General features: G+C 41.5%; 1 long non-coding RNA gene across 1 annotated transcript; it reads left to right on the plus strand.

The window, feature by feature from the left end:
* The first annotated feature begins 434 nt into the window (after window positions 1–434).
* LOC103890692 (uncharacterized) lies at window positions 435–2,921 on the plus strand. Its single transcript, XR_655001.4, has 3 exons — window positions 435–609; window positions 1,096–1,221; window positions 2,388–2,921. It is a non-coding gene; the product is annotated as an uncharacterized LOC103890692 (long non-coding RNA).
* Window positions 2,922–12,897: the final 9,976 nt, after the last annotated feature.

The following is a 12,897-nucleotide window of genomic DNA, read 5'->3' on the forward strand; positions in this document are numbered from 1 at the left end:
GCTATTTACCTTTCAAATGCAAAAGATGCTCTCCCCCTAATCTCTTTAAAGTCTACCTTCATTAGTCTAGGTTCTGCGCTAAATCCTGGAGATGAATAAGACAAAACCTATGTTTTTATGAGACTCATTTTCTTCCTGTGACAAAAGTAACAGCAGGACTCACACAAAAAAAACAAAGCAAAAAAAAAAAAAAAAAAAAAAACAAAAACAGTACCAGCAGGTCAAACAGCATTGGCTGAAATTGGCCTTTATCCTCAGCACGGCTCCAAACCACTTCATTTTGCGCTTACTCCTTGCTAATGGCCTCCCTCCCTCCTTTTCAGCACAGAATGCAGTGTTGGGAGGGGAGAGAAGGTTCCTGTCAAGGAGCTTTATGCATTCATTATTCTATACCCCCAGCCTGGCCAAAGCTGCTGAAGTGTCTGAGATTCTGCAGTACTGCTCTGTTAGCAGTAGGAGAAAATGAAAGAATTCAGTGTCAGCATTTTCTGTTTCTCATCTGACAAACAAGGTCAGGTACTTCTTTGAACAACCCAGTTCCAATAGCTGTGAAACATAAAGAGACAAGCAGGGGAAGATTTTCCAGAAAGGCTGGTGGCTAGGCACAAGGTGGGTTTAAGTTTTCAGCTTTTGTTGTGGGAGAGGAAAGTTCCCCTCGTCCCAGGCGTCCCTTTTTCAGAATGGGGAAAAAGAATCTGGTGTGAAAGGCTCTTTTGTACTTCTTTGCTTCTTGCACTGAAGTGCCAGGTGCAGAACTTGGTTCCCAGGGGAATCAGAATGTCATTGCCATCAAGGTTTATGGCCATTAGTCCTGATTCTTACTGTTTGTCAATGCCGCTGAAAACTCTGAGCATTGAAGCAGATGAAAGAGAAAGTTGTACAAGCGGTTGGAAGAAATGGGTGCTCTGGAGGTCAGGGCTGAAGTGAGGAGTTTTGAGAGTTGAGGTTCAGGCTGTGAGGATTGTATCTCTCCCCCAGCAATCCTCTGCCAAGTGAGCCCTTTACATGCAAGGCAATTTATGTCTCACACACCTCTCTGGGCACCTTCTGTGTTTGACTCCCCAGGAGTAAATTTTTCAGCCTCTTTCTTTATAGCAAATTACACCATTAATGTCATCCTGGCGAATGAAACAAGAGAATAGTATTTATCAGAGAAAGTCTGGTGAGTTGAAGTCTGAGACCCCAGGAAAAAACTAGCCCTCCTGGGCTGCCCCTCCTTTGGTAAGTAACTAAGCACTACATATTCTGTTTTCTGTGGATTGGTTTCTTTTTTAAATGTTTGGGGGGTTTTTTGTTGTTGTTATTTGTTGGTTTTTGAGACAGAGTCTTTGCTCTGGAGTGCAGTGGTGCAATCTCAGCTCACTTCAACCTCTGCCTCCCAGGTTCAAGCAATTCTGCCTCAGCCTTCCGAGTAGTTGGGACTACAGGCATGTACCACCATGCCTGACTAATTTTTGTATTTTTAGTAGAGACAGGGTTTCACCATGTTGGCCAGGCTGGTCTTGAACTCCTGACCTCAAGTGATCCGCCTGCCTCTGCCTCCCAAAATGTGGGGATTACAGGCATGAGCCACTGCGCCCGCCCTCTTTTTAAAATGTTTAATGAAACATTGAAAGCTTTTTCTGGGCAGAGAAAAGTGTGACATCAGTACAGACCCCAGATTTTCTGTCGGATATCTTTACCTGGATGCCCCACAATACCCTCAAAACTAACATGTCTTCAGACAATCTCATAACCTTCATCCATAAACTTATCTTTTTCCTGTTCCCCCTCTCTTAGTGAGTGGCACCGTCATCCACATAATTGCCTATCCAGACACCTGGGAGTCACCTTAACTACTCCCTCTGCCACACATCCCGCCTGTCCTAACATTCCATAGGTCAACAAAGCCTGCATCCTCTCAAAACTGTCATCTGCTGTTTATCCCCACTATCACTCTCTTATTCCAGAACTGTATTGTCTTGGGAGTTCCAATAAGGAGAAAGACAGTCAGCCCCAAACAATATAAGTAAACTCAAAATCACTTTCTATAATACCTCATTCCCAATTGTAGTCCCTTCCCCAAGGTGAGTACTGACTATTGCTAGGAGTTTGATATGTAAGCCTTCTATTATGTTCATATGCCTTTTCAGATATATTCCTGTACATACAAAAATATATGACTGAATCACATAAATGTTCTGTATAAAATATCCTGCATTTAAAAATTTTACCCAGCAACTATCTTGAAGGTATTTCCAAATAAGTATAAATAAATATTTTTAAATCTGTATAGTATTCCAGGGTGAAGGACATCTGTCCTTTTGCCAGAACCTTGATTTTCCCTTGGGAAATCGCCTCCTATACTGTTTGTTCATGTGGCTCACCACCTTACCTCTTCCCTTCAGGAGTGGGACTATGATCCACATCAGGCCAATCCAAGTCACAGAATGGTCTAGGCATTGGATGACTGCCCCAATCTGAGCCAAGGAAGGTCATTGCTGAGACATTTTGCTGGTTGCCAGGCTGCAGGCATCCCAGGCTTCCTGCTGCCCTCATGTCTGCAACCTGTGGTCTGGAACATTCCAGGAGCCACTTTTATCACTTGCAGCAATCTTCTTCAGTGAGTTCCCCAGGACTTGATTTCATCTTACAATCTGATTCCATGTGTCTCCCATATTTTAAGGATTCTTTATAATTTCTGGCTTACAGAGAACAAACATTATTTTTTGCTTTCCTGGTCTGTTTTAGATTTTCAAAAATAACTCTGTCACTTCTGTTATATGGTATCAGTACTTGTAATTATCTATTTACTTATCTGTCTCTGGACTGGACTCTTTACAGACAGGCAATAACTAATTATCTGTCTGTCTGGCATTTGGTAGTCACTCATAAATCGTTTATTGCGTTACTAACTAAATAAAAAAGTTGACCTTGCATTCACCTCCTCTGGATGATTCAAGAGACTCTAATGCTTTTTAAAGTAAAAACTTTTTATACTAGTTTATAGTGGATTATTGTTCAGAAAATATTTACTTCCCCTATCAGAATTCTATGAAAGAAATACATTTCTTCTTCCTTGATGTTAACCTTGGCCATGGGACACTTTCGGGCCAGTGGGATGTTAGTGGACAAGATGTGAGTGGAGACTTAGCATGTGCGTGAGGGTCAGGTTTGCCATCTCACACAACTGTTTTTCTCAGTGAGAAGAACTTTCCTCAGACAGATGCTGGTTCAGGGAGGATGGGAGACACGTGGAAAAGATTTGGACCCAACCAATAGCTGAAAGCCAAGTTCAGGCTAGATAAACTGAATTAAACTTTATCTCCATGTGGGTGAGTGAGAAGAAGATGCTTATTTTCTGCCACCGATATTTGGGGGGTGAGGGGGACATCATGACACAATATTGCTATGGCAATACCAGCCGAAGCACACCTACATCGGAATCACCTAGAGTGCTTGTAGTGAATGAGGTTTCTGAGCCCCAGTCTAGACCTAGTAAGTGATCATCTCTGGAGAGTTTTTAGAAATTTATATTTTAGCAAGACCCTCAGAAAATTTTTATGCTCACTGCTGGGCTACAGACAATATTTATCAGCATGCTACTTTCAGTGGCAAGGAAAGAGCAGTAGGTTAGCACCCAGAGAGCTACTACATTTACCTACATAAAACTTCTGAGAGATGTAGCACCATAAAAAGGACAGGAGGGGGAGGAGCCAAGATGGCCGAATAGGAACAGCTCCGGTCTACAGCTCCCAGCGCGAGCGACGCAGAAGACGGGTGATTTCTGCATTTCCATCTGAGGTACCGTGTTCATCTCACTAGGGAGTGCCAGACAGTGGGCGCAGGTCAGTGGGTGAGTGCACCCTGCGCCAGCCGAAGCAGGGGCGAGGCATTGCCTCACTCGGGAAGCGCAAGGGGTCAGGGAGTTCCCTTTCCAGGGGTGACAGACGGCACCTGGAAAATCGGGCCACTCCCACCCGAATACTGTGCTTTTCCGACGGGCTTAGGAAACGGTGCCCCAGGAGAGTATAGCCCGCACCTGGCTCAGAGGGTCCTACGCCCACGGAGTCTCGCTGATTGCTAGCACAGCAGTCTGAGATCAAACAGCAAGTCGGCAGCGAGGCTGGGGGAGGGGCGCCCGCCATTGCCCAGGCTCGCTTAGGTAAACAAAGCAGCCTGGAAGCTTGAACTGGGTGGAGCCCACCACAGCTCAAGGAGGCCTGCCTGCCTCTGTAGGCTCCACCTCTGGGGGCAGGGCACAGACAAACAAAAAGACAGCAGTAACCTCTGCAGACTTAAATGTCCCTGTCTGACAGCTGTGAGGAGAGCAGTGGTTCTCCCAGCACGCAGCTGGAGATCTGAGAACAGGCTGACTGCCTCCTCAAGTGGGTCCCTGACCCCTGACCCCCGAGCAGCCTAACTGGGAGGCACCCCCCAGCAGGGGCAGACTGACACCTCACACGGCCGGCCAGGTACTCCAACAGACCTGCAGCTGAGGGTTCTGTCTGTTAGAAGGAAAACTAACAGAAAGGACATCCACACCAAAAACCCATCTGTACATCACCATCATCAAAGACCAAAAGTAGATAAAACCACAAAGATGGGGAAAAAACAGAGCAGAAAAACTGGAAACTCTAAAAAGCAGAGTACCTCTCCTCCTCCAAAGGAACGCAGTTCCTCACCAGCAACGGAACAAAGCTGGACGGAGAATGACTTTGACGAGCTGAGAGAAGAAGGCTTCAGACGATCAAATTACTCTGAGCTATGGGAGGATATTCAAACCAAAGGCAAAGAAGTTGAAAACTTTGAAAAAAATTTAGAAGAATGTATAATTAGAATAACCAATACAGAGAAGTGCTTAAAGGAGCTGATGGAGCTGAAAACCAAGGCTCGAGAACTACGTGAAGAATGCAGAAGCCTCAGGAGCCGATGCGATCAAATGGAAGAAAGGGTATCAGCCCTGGAAGATGAAATAAATGAAATGAAGCGAGAAGGGAAGTTTAGAGAAAAAAGAATAAAAAGAAACGAGCAAAGCCTCCAAGAAATGTGGGACTATGTGAAAAGACCAAATCTACGTCTGATTGGTGTACCTGAAAGTGACGGGGAGAATGGAAACAAGTTGGAAAACACTCTGCAGGATATTATCCAGGAGAACTTCCCCAATCTAGCAAGGCAGGCCAACATTCAGATTCAGGAAATACAGAGAACGCCACAAAGATACTCCTCGAGAAGAGCAACTCCAAGACACATAATTGTCAGATTCACCAAAGTTGAAATGAAGGAAAAAATGTTAAGGGCAGCCAGAGAGAAAGGTCGGGTTACCATCAAAGGGAAGCCCATCAGACTAACAGCGGATCTCTTGGCAGAAACCCTACAAGCCAGAAGAGAGTGGGGGCCAATATTCAACATTCTTAAAGAAAAGAATTTTCAACCCAGAATTTCATATCCTGCCAAACCAAGCTTCATAAGTGAAGGAAAAATAAAATACTTTACAGACAAGCAAATGCTGAGAGATTTTGTCACCACCAGGCCTGCCCTAAAAGAGCTCCTGAAGGAAGCGCTAAACATGGAAAGGCACAACCGGTACCAGCCACTGCAAAATCATACCGAAATGTAAAGACCATCGAGACTAGGAAGAGACTGCATCAACTAACGAGCAAAATATCCAGCTAACATCATAATAACAGGATCAAATTCACACATAACAATATTAACTTTAAATGTAAATGGACTAAATGCTCCAGTTAAAAGACACAGACTGCCAAATTGGATAAAGACTCAAGACCCATCAGTGTGCTGTATTCAGGAAACCCATCTCACGTGCAGAGACACACATAGGCTCAAAATAAAAGGATGGAGGAAGATCTACCAAGCAAATGGAAAACAAAAAAAGGCAGGGGTTGCAATCCTAGTCTCTGATAAAACAGACTTTAAACCAACAAAGATCAAAAGAGACAAAGAAGGCCATTACATAATGGTAAAGGGATTAATTCAACAAGAAGAGCTAACTATCCTAAATATATATGCACCCAATACAGGAGCACCCAGATTCATAAAGCAAGTCCTGAGTGACCTACAAAGAGACTTAGACTCCCACACATTAATAATGGGAGACTTTAACACCCCACTGTCAACATTAGACAGATCAACGAGACAGAAAGTCAACAAGGATACCCAGGAATTGAACTCAGCTCTGCACCAAGCGGACCTAATAGACATCTACAGAACTCTCCACCCCAAATCAACAGAATATACATTTTTTTCAGCACCACACCACACCTATTCCAAAATTGACCATATACTTGGAAGTAAAGCTCTCCTCAATAAATGTAAAAGAACAGAAATTGTAACAAACTGTCTCTCAGATCACAGTGCAATCAAGCTAGAACTCAGGATTAAGAATCTCACTCAAAACCGCTCAACTACGTGGAAACTGAACAACCTGCTCCTGAATGACTACTGGATACATAACGAAATGAAGGCAGAAATAAAGATGTTCTTTGAAACCAATGAGAACCAAGACACAACATACCAGAATCTCTGGGATGCATTCAAAGCAGTGTGTAGAGGGAAATTTATAGCACTAAATGCCCACAAGAGAAAGCAGGAAAGATCCAAAATTGACACCCTAACATCACAATTAAAAGAACTAGAAAAGCAAGAGCAAACACATTCAAAAGCTAGCAGAAGGCAAGAAATAACTAAAATCAGAGCAGAACTGAAGGAAATAGAGACACAAAAAACCCTTCAAAAAATAAATGAATCCAGGAGCTGGTTTTTTGAAAGGATCAACAAAATTGATAGACCGCTAGCAAGATTAATAAAGAAAAAAAGAGAGAAGAATCAAATAGATGCAATAAAAAATGATAAAGGGGATATCACCACCGATCCCACAGAAATACAAACTACCATCAGAGAATATTACAAACACCTCTACGCAAATAAACTAGAAAATCTAGAAGAAGTGGATAAATTCCTCAACACATACACCCTCCCAAGACTAAACCAGGAAGAAGTTGAATCTCTGAATAGACCAATAACAGGAGCTGAAATTGTGGCAATAATCAATAGCTTACCAACCAGAAAAAGTCCAGGACCAGATGGGTTCACAGCCGAATTCTACCAGAGGTACAAGGAGGAGCTGGTACCATTCCTTCTGAAACTATTCCAATCAATAGAAAAAGAGGGAATCCTCCCTAACTCATTTTATGAGGCCAGCATCATCCTGATACCAAAGCTTGGCAGAGACACAACAAAAAAAGAGAATTTTAGACCAATATCCTTGATGAACATTGATGCAAAAATCCTCAATAAAATACTGGCAAACAGAATCCAGCAGCACATCAAAAAGCTTATCCACCATGATCAAGTGGGCTTCATCCCTGGGATGCAAGGCTGGTTCAATATATGCAAATCAATAAATGTAATCCAGCATATAAACAGAACCAAAGACAAAAACCACATGATTATCTCAATAGATGCAGAAAAGGCCTTTGACAAAATTCAACAACCCTTCATGCTAAAAACTCTCAATAAATTAGGAATTGATGGGACGTATCTCAAAATAATAAGAGCTATTTATGACAAACCCACAGCCAATATCATACTGAATGGGCAAAAACTGGAAGCATTCCCTTTGAAAACTGGCACAAGACAGGGATGCCCTCTCTCACCACTCCTATTCAACATAGTGTTGGAAGTTCTGGCCAGGGCAATTAGGCAGGAGAAGGAAATCAAGGGTATTCAATTAGGAAAAGAGGAAGTCAAATTGTCCCTGTTTGCAGATGACATGGTTGTATATCTAGAAAACCCCATTGTCTCAGCCCAAAATCTCCTTAAGCTGATAAGCAACTTCAGCAAAGTCTCAGGATACAAAATCAATGTGCAAAAATCACAAGCATTCTTATACATCAATAACAGACAAACAGAGAGCCAAATCATGAGTGAACTCCCATTCACAATTGCTTCAAAGAGAATAAAATACCTAGGAATCCAACTTACAAGGTATGTGAAAGACCTCTTCAAGGAGAACTACAAACCACTGCTCAAGGAAATAAAAGAGGATACAAACAAATGGAAGAACATTCCATGCTCATGGGTAGGAAGAATCAATATCATGAAAATGGCCATCCTTCCCAAGGTAATTTACAGATTCAATGCCATCCCCATCAAGCTACCAATGACTTTCTTCACAGAATTGGAAAAAACTACTTTAAAGTTCATATGGAACCGAAAACGAGCCCGCATCGCCAAGTCAATCCTAAGCCAAAAGAACAAAGCTGGAGGCATCACGCTACCTGACTTCAAACTATACTACAAGGCTACAGTAACCAAAACAGCATGGTACTGGTACCAAAACAGAGATATAGATCAATGGAACAGAACAGAGCCGTCAGAAATAATGCCACATATCTACAAGTATCTGATCTTTGACAAACCTGACAAAAACAAGAAATGGGGAAAGGATTCCCTATTTAATAAATGGTGCTGGGAAAACTGGCTAGCCATATGTAGAAAGCTGAAACTGGATCCCTTCCTTACACCTTATACAAAAATCAATTCAAGATGGATTAAAGACTTAAATGTTAGACCTAAAACCATAAAAACCCTAGAAGAAAACCTAGGCATTACCATTCAGGACATAGGCATGGGCAAGGACTTCATGTCTAAAACACCAAAAGCAATGGCAACAAAAGCCAAAATTGACAAATGGGATCTAATTAAACTAAAGAGCTTCTGCACAGCAAAAGAAACTACCATCAGAGTGAACAGGCAACCTACAAAATGGGAGAAAATTTTCGCAACCTACTCATCTGACAAAGGGCTAATATCCAGAATCTACAATGAACTCCAACAAATTTACAAGAAAAAAACAAACAACCCCATCAAAAAGTGGGCGAAGGACATGAACAGACACTTCTCAAAAGAAGACATTTATGCAGACAAAAAACACATGAAAAAATGCTCATCATCACTGGCCATCAGAGAAATGCAAATCAAAACCACAATGAGATACCATCTCACACCAGTTAGAATGGCAATCATTAAAAAGTCAGGAAACAACAGGTGCTGGAGAGGATGTGGAGAAATAGGAACACTTTTACACTATTGGTGGGACTGTAAACTAGTTCAACCATTGTGGAAGTCAGTGTGGCGATTCCTCAGGGATCTAGAACTAGAAATTCCATTCGACCCAGCCATCCCATTACTGGGTATATACCCAAAGGACTATAAATCATGCTGCTATAAAGACACATGCACACGTATGTTTATTGCCGCATTATTCACAATAGCAAAGACTTGGAACCAACCCAAATGTCCAACAATGATAGACTGGATTAAGAAAATGTGGCACATATACACCATGGAATACTATGCAGCCATAAAAAATGATGAGTTCACGTCCTTTGTAGGGACATGGATGAAATTGGAAATCATCATTCTCAGTAAACTATCGCAAGAACAAAAAACCAAACACCGCATATTCTCACTCATAGGTGGGAATTGAACAATGAGAACACATGGACACAGGAAGGGGAACATCACACTTCGGGGACTGTTGTGGGGTGGGGGGAGGGGGGAGCGATAGCATTGGGAGATATACCTAATGCTAGATGACGAGTTGGTGGGTGCAGCGCACCAGCATGGCACATGTATACATATGTAACTTACCTGCACATTGCGCACATGTACCATAAAACCTAAAGTATAATAATAATAATAATAATAAAAGAAAAGAAAAAAAAAAAGGACAGGAAACAAGGTTTTCTTACCAAATCATTTAATTAAAGGAGTAGAAATTTAGAAACATAAAGGCACCTTAAGGTGACTTATAAACACAGTGTTGCTCAAAAAGCTATCCTTTCACACAGTTATACAGTTGACATCATTTACTTAAATTTAAGTAAATTAAAACTAATCAGTCTGAGAACATCAATGGCAACACAATATTCATTATTTGGACATGTATTTAGTAAGGGCTTACTAAATACTAGGAATTCTGGAGAACACGAAAAAAATATGGCTAAGATAGTATTTGTCTAGTCTGTTTTCCTTTGCTATAACAGAATACCACAGACTGGGCAATTTATAAATGATGGAAGTTTATTTGGCTCATGGTTCTGGAGACTGGGAAGTCCAAGAACATGGCACTGTCATCTGTTGAGTTATCTCACAGCCTAAGAGTAAAAGAGCAAATGAGCGCAAGAGACAGAGAAAAATTTGTGGTCAAACTTACCTTTTTATCACAAGCACACTCCTATGAAAACTAACCCACTCTCATGATAACAATATTAATCTATTCATAAGGGCAGAGCTCTAGTGACCTAATAACCTCTTAAAGGCCCCACCTCCCAATTCTGTTATATTGGCAGTTAAATTTCAGCATGAGTTTTGGAGGGGACATTCAAGCCATAGTCATATTTTTACCCAAAGAATTGCCAGTCTACCTAGTCATGATCCCTCTGTGTGCAGGTGTGGGTGTTTGGGAGTTTCAAAGTACATAGGTTATGCCATTCTTGCCTTCTAAATGCTTGCATGGAATGACTTTATCACCTTTCTAATCATTTTTTCTCTTTGGAACCTACCTTGACTCTTGTCTCATGGGGGAATTATTTAAAGTAGATGGCAAGACAAAATTCTTTCTCCCTTTAGCTCTGAATTCACCTAAGCACTCTTCTCCCAGAATGCCTCCTAAGTGTACTGCATCCTGGCAGGAAATTTCACCACTCAGCTCCCATGTAGGAGGCCAGGGCTCCTGAACTCAGGCTCCACAGTTTTATTCCGGGCACAAGCATAGCTAATGAACAAGAAACATTGCAGTGGAGCACTATTATAATCGCCCTTTCAGTTCATAGAATTTGTGTCTTGAGAAAGCATTTTCAGTACCAGATGAAATAAGAAGATTGAAATTTGCAGGGAGTCTTACTCTGTGATTAATATGTTGTAGAAACAAATATTGATTTGTTGTTTGTTCATCTGAAGTTTATCCGCTAACCTTAGAAGACAGTTTACTGAAGTAACCTTTGGTCACTGACAATAGAGAACACCTAATGTACTTACCTTTTTTCTAACAATGTAACATCATGTACCTAGTGATAGAGGCAGGAGGCACACAAATGCCTAGGCAGATAGGGGCAGATCTCCAGTGAAACCCCACCTCCAAGCCAAAGACATTTTAAATCCTGAAAGCCAAGCTACAAGTCAAATCCACCAACTGGGTTGAGAACCTGTCTTCCCATTTGGTGTGCTTTCCTCTGATTGAACCCCACCCTTCACCTGTTTTACAGATACCCACCCTTCCCTAATTGGTTTTTTACACTGTCATGTCCACCTTTGAGTGGTATCTTTGTTTTAACCTTTTTTTGCGTACTCACAAACCAATCAATATACACGCCCCTATTCCGAGCCCATAACAGCCCTGGACTCAGCCACACTAGGGGAGAAAAATCACCTGACTCCAGGTAGTCGACCACCCTCACAACCCCTCTCCACTGAGAGCTGTTTTCTCACTCAATAAAATTATTCTCTGCCTCCTCACACTTCAATTGTCAGCATATCCTCCTTCTTCTTAGACAAAGGACAAGAGCTCAGGACCCACCGAACATGGGTACAAAGAAGGCTGTAACAGTTGTGGGGCTGAGCCAGCCTCAGAGCCACAGGCCAGAGCAGGGCAACAGGGCTGAGAGGGCTGTTAACGTGCCGCCATCCACCTGGGCAGGGTTGTCACCAGTCAGGGGTCTCCAGCTGGCAGAATGACCAAGAAGAATCCTGTGTCACTAGCAAATTGCCCTGTGATGTATTTCACATTACTCATCCAAACCAAGGCTTTGTCCTGTGGGGCTTAACTTCTAAAAAAAATCTAGACTCATATCATAATGATGTCATCCTTATGTAAAATTATAGAAGAGCTCTTGCTTTCTGAGCTCTCAGAGACAGTACTTCCTAAGATACAAATTGCCTTCTAGCAAGGTTTGAAGCAGACATTCTTTTCCCAACTACACATGTTTTGCAATGACATTTTAAAAAAATGAATCCCACAATAATAACCAGAGATTGTATTGTTTTGTATTTTCTTTATAGCACAGTAATACTACTAGAGTTATCTCTCTTTTGAATATTATCATTAATTCCATTTTTTTCAAGTCATGTTGAAATAATCAATGCAGTTAAACATTCCCAGATACACTTCAGCATGGTTTGATTTTTTAATGTGATTTAAATTCAGTTACAAATCATTTCACTGAAATGCCACTTATTGTTTTGTGGCTTAAAAAGTTCCTTCTTGGTGACAGCTTAGAAGCCAACTTCACTGAAAACAACAGATTGTACTGGTTTCCTTTAGATATTTACAATACTTCATCAAACCAGAGAATTTAATTGCTGCGAAGGGCACTCTAGAGATTACCCAATCCAGCCCCATCATTTTGCAAATGAGGAGAATGAGGTTTACAAGAGAGAAATGGCAGTTGAACTACAGTTACACAAGTAGTTAAGAGGCAGAAGTGAGACCAGCAACCACTTTCCTGACTCCTGATCCATTCAGTTTTATTTATAAATACTCTTACGACACTTTCATTGCTTCCAGTGTGAGTCAATTTTTTATAGTGGATAATCTGGAGAATATAAACTTAAAATACTCATGTTATTGTTTTACTCTTTCTCCCTTTGAAGTACTAATAAATTCAAGACCTTTTCCTTGATGACCCCAACTTTTCCCCCTTAGCAGTCATTATTTAAAATGGAACCACTAATGACTTAGAAAAACTTGCATGGAGCTCTGCATTGTTGGCCTTATCCAGACAAAGCTTCCATTCAAATAAAAATAATGTCGTGGCGATGGTCTGAGAGACCTGGAGCACTAATCTCACTGTGTTTGAACACACTATTGAATACATGATATCCAGCCATGACCCA

The sequence above is a fragment of the Pongo abelii genome, chromosome 4, assembly GCF_028885655.2.
Source record: "Pongo abelii isolate AG06213 chromosome 4, NHGRI_mPonAbe1-v2.0_pri, whole genome shotgun sequence".
Taxonomy (NCBI): domain Eukaryota; kingdom Metazoa; phylum Chordata; class Mammalia; order Primates; family Hominidae; genus Pongo; species Pongo abelii.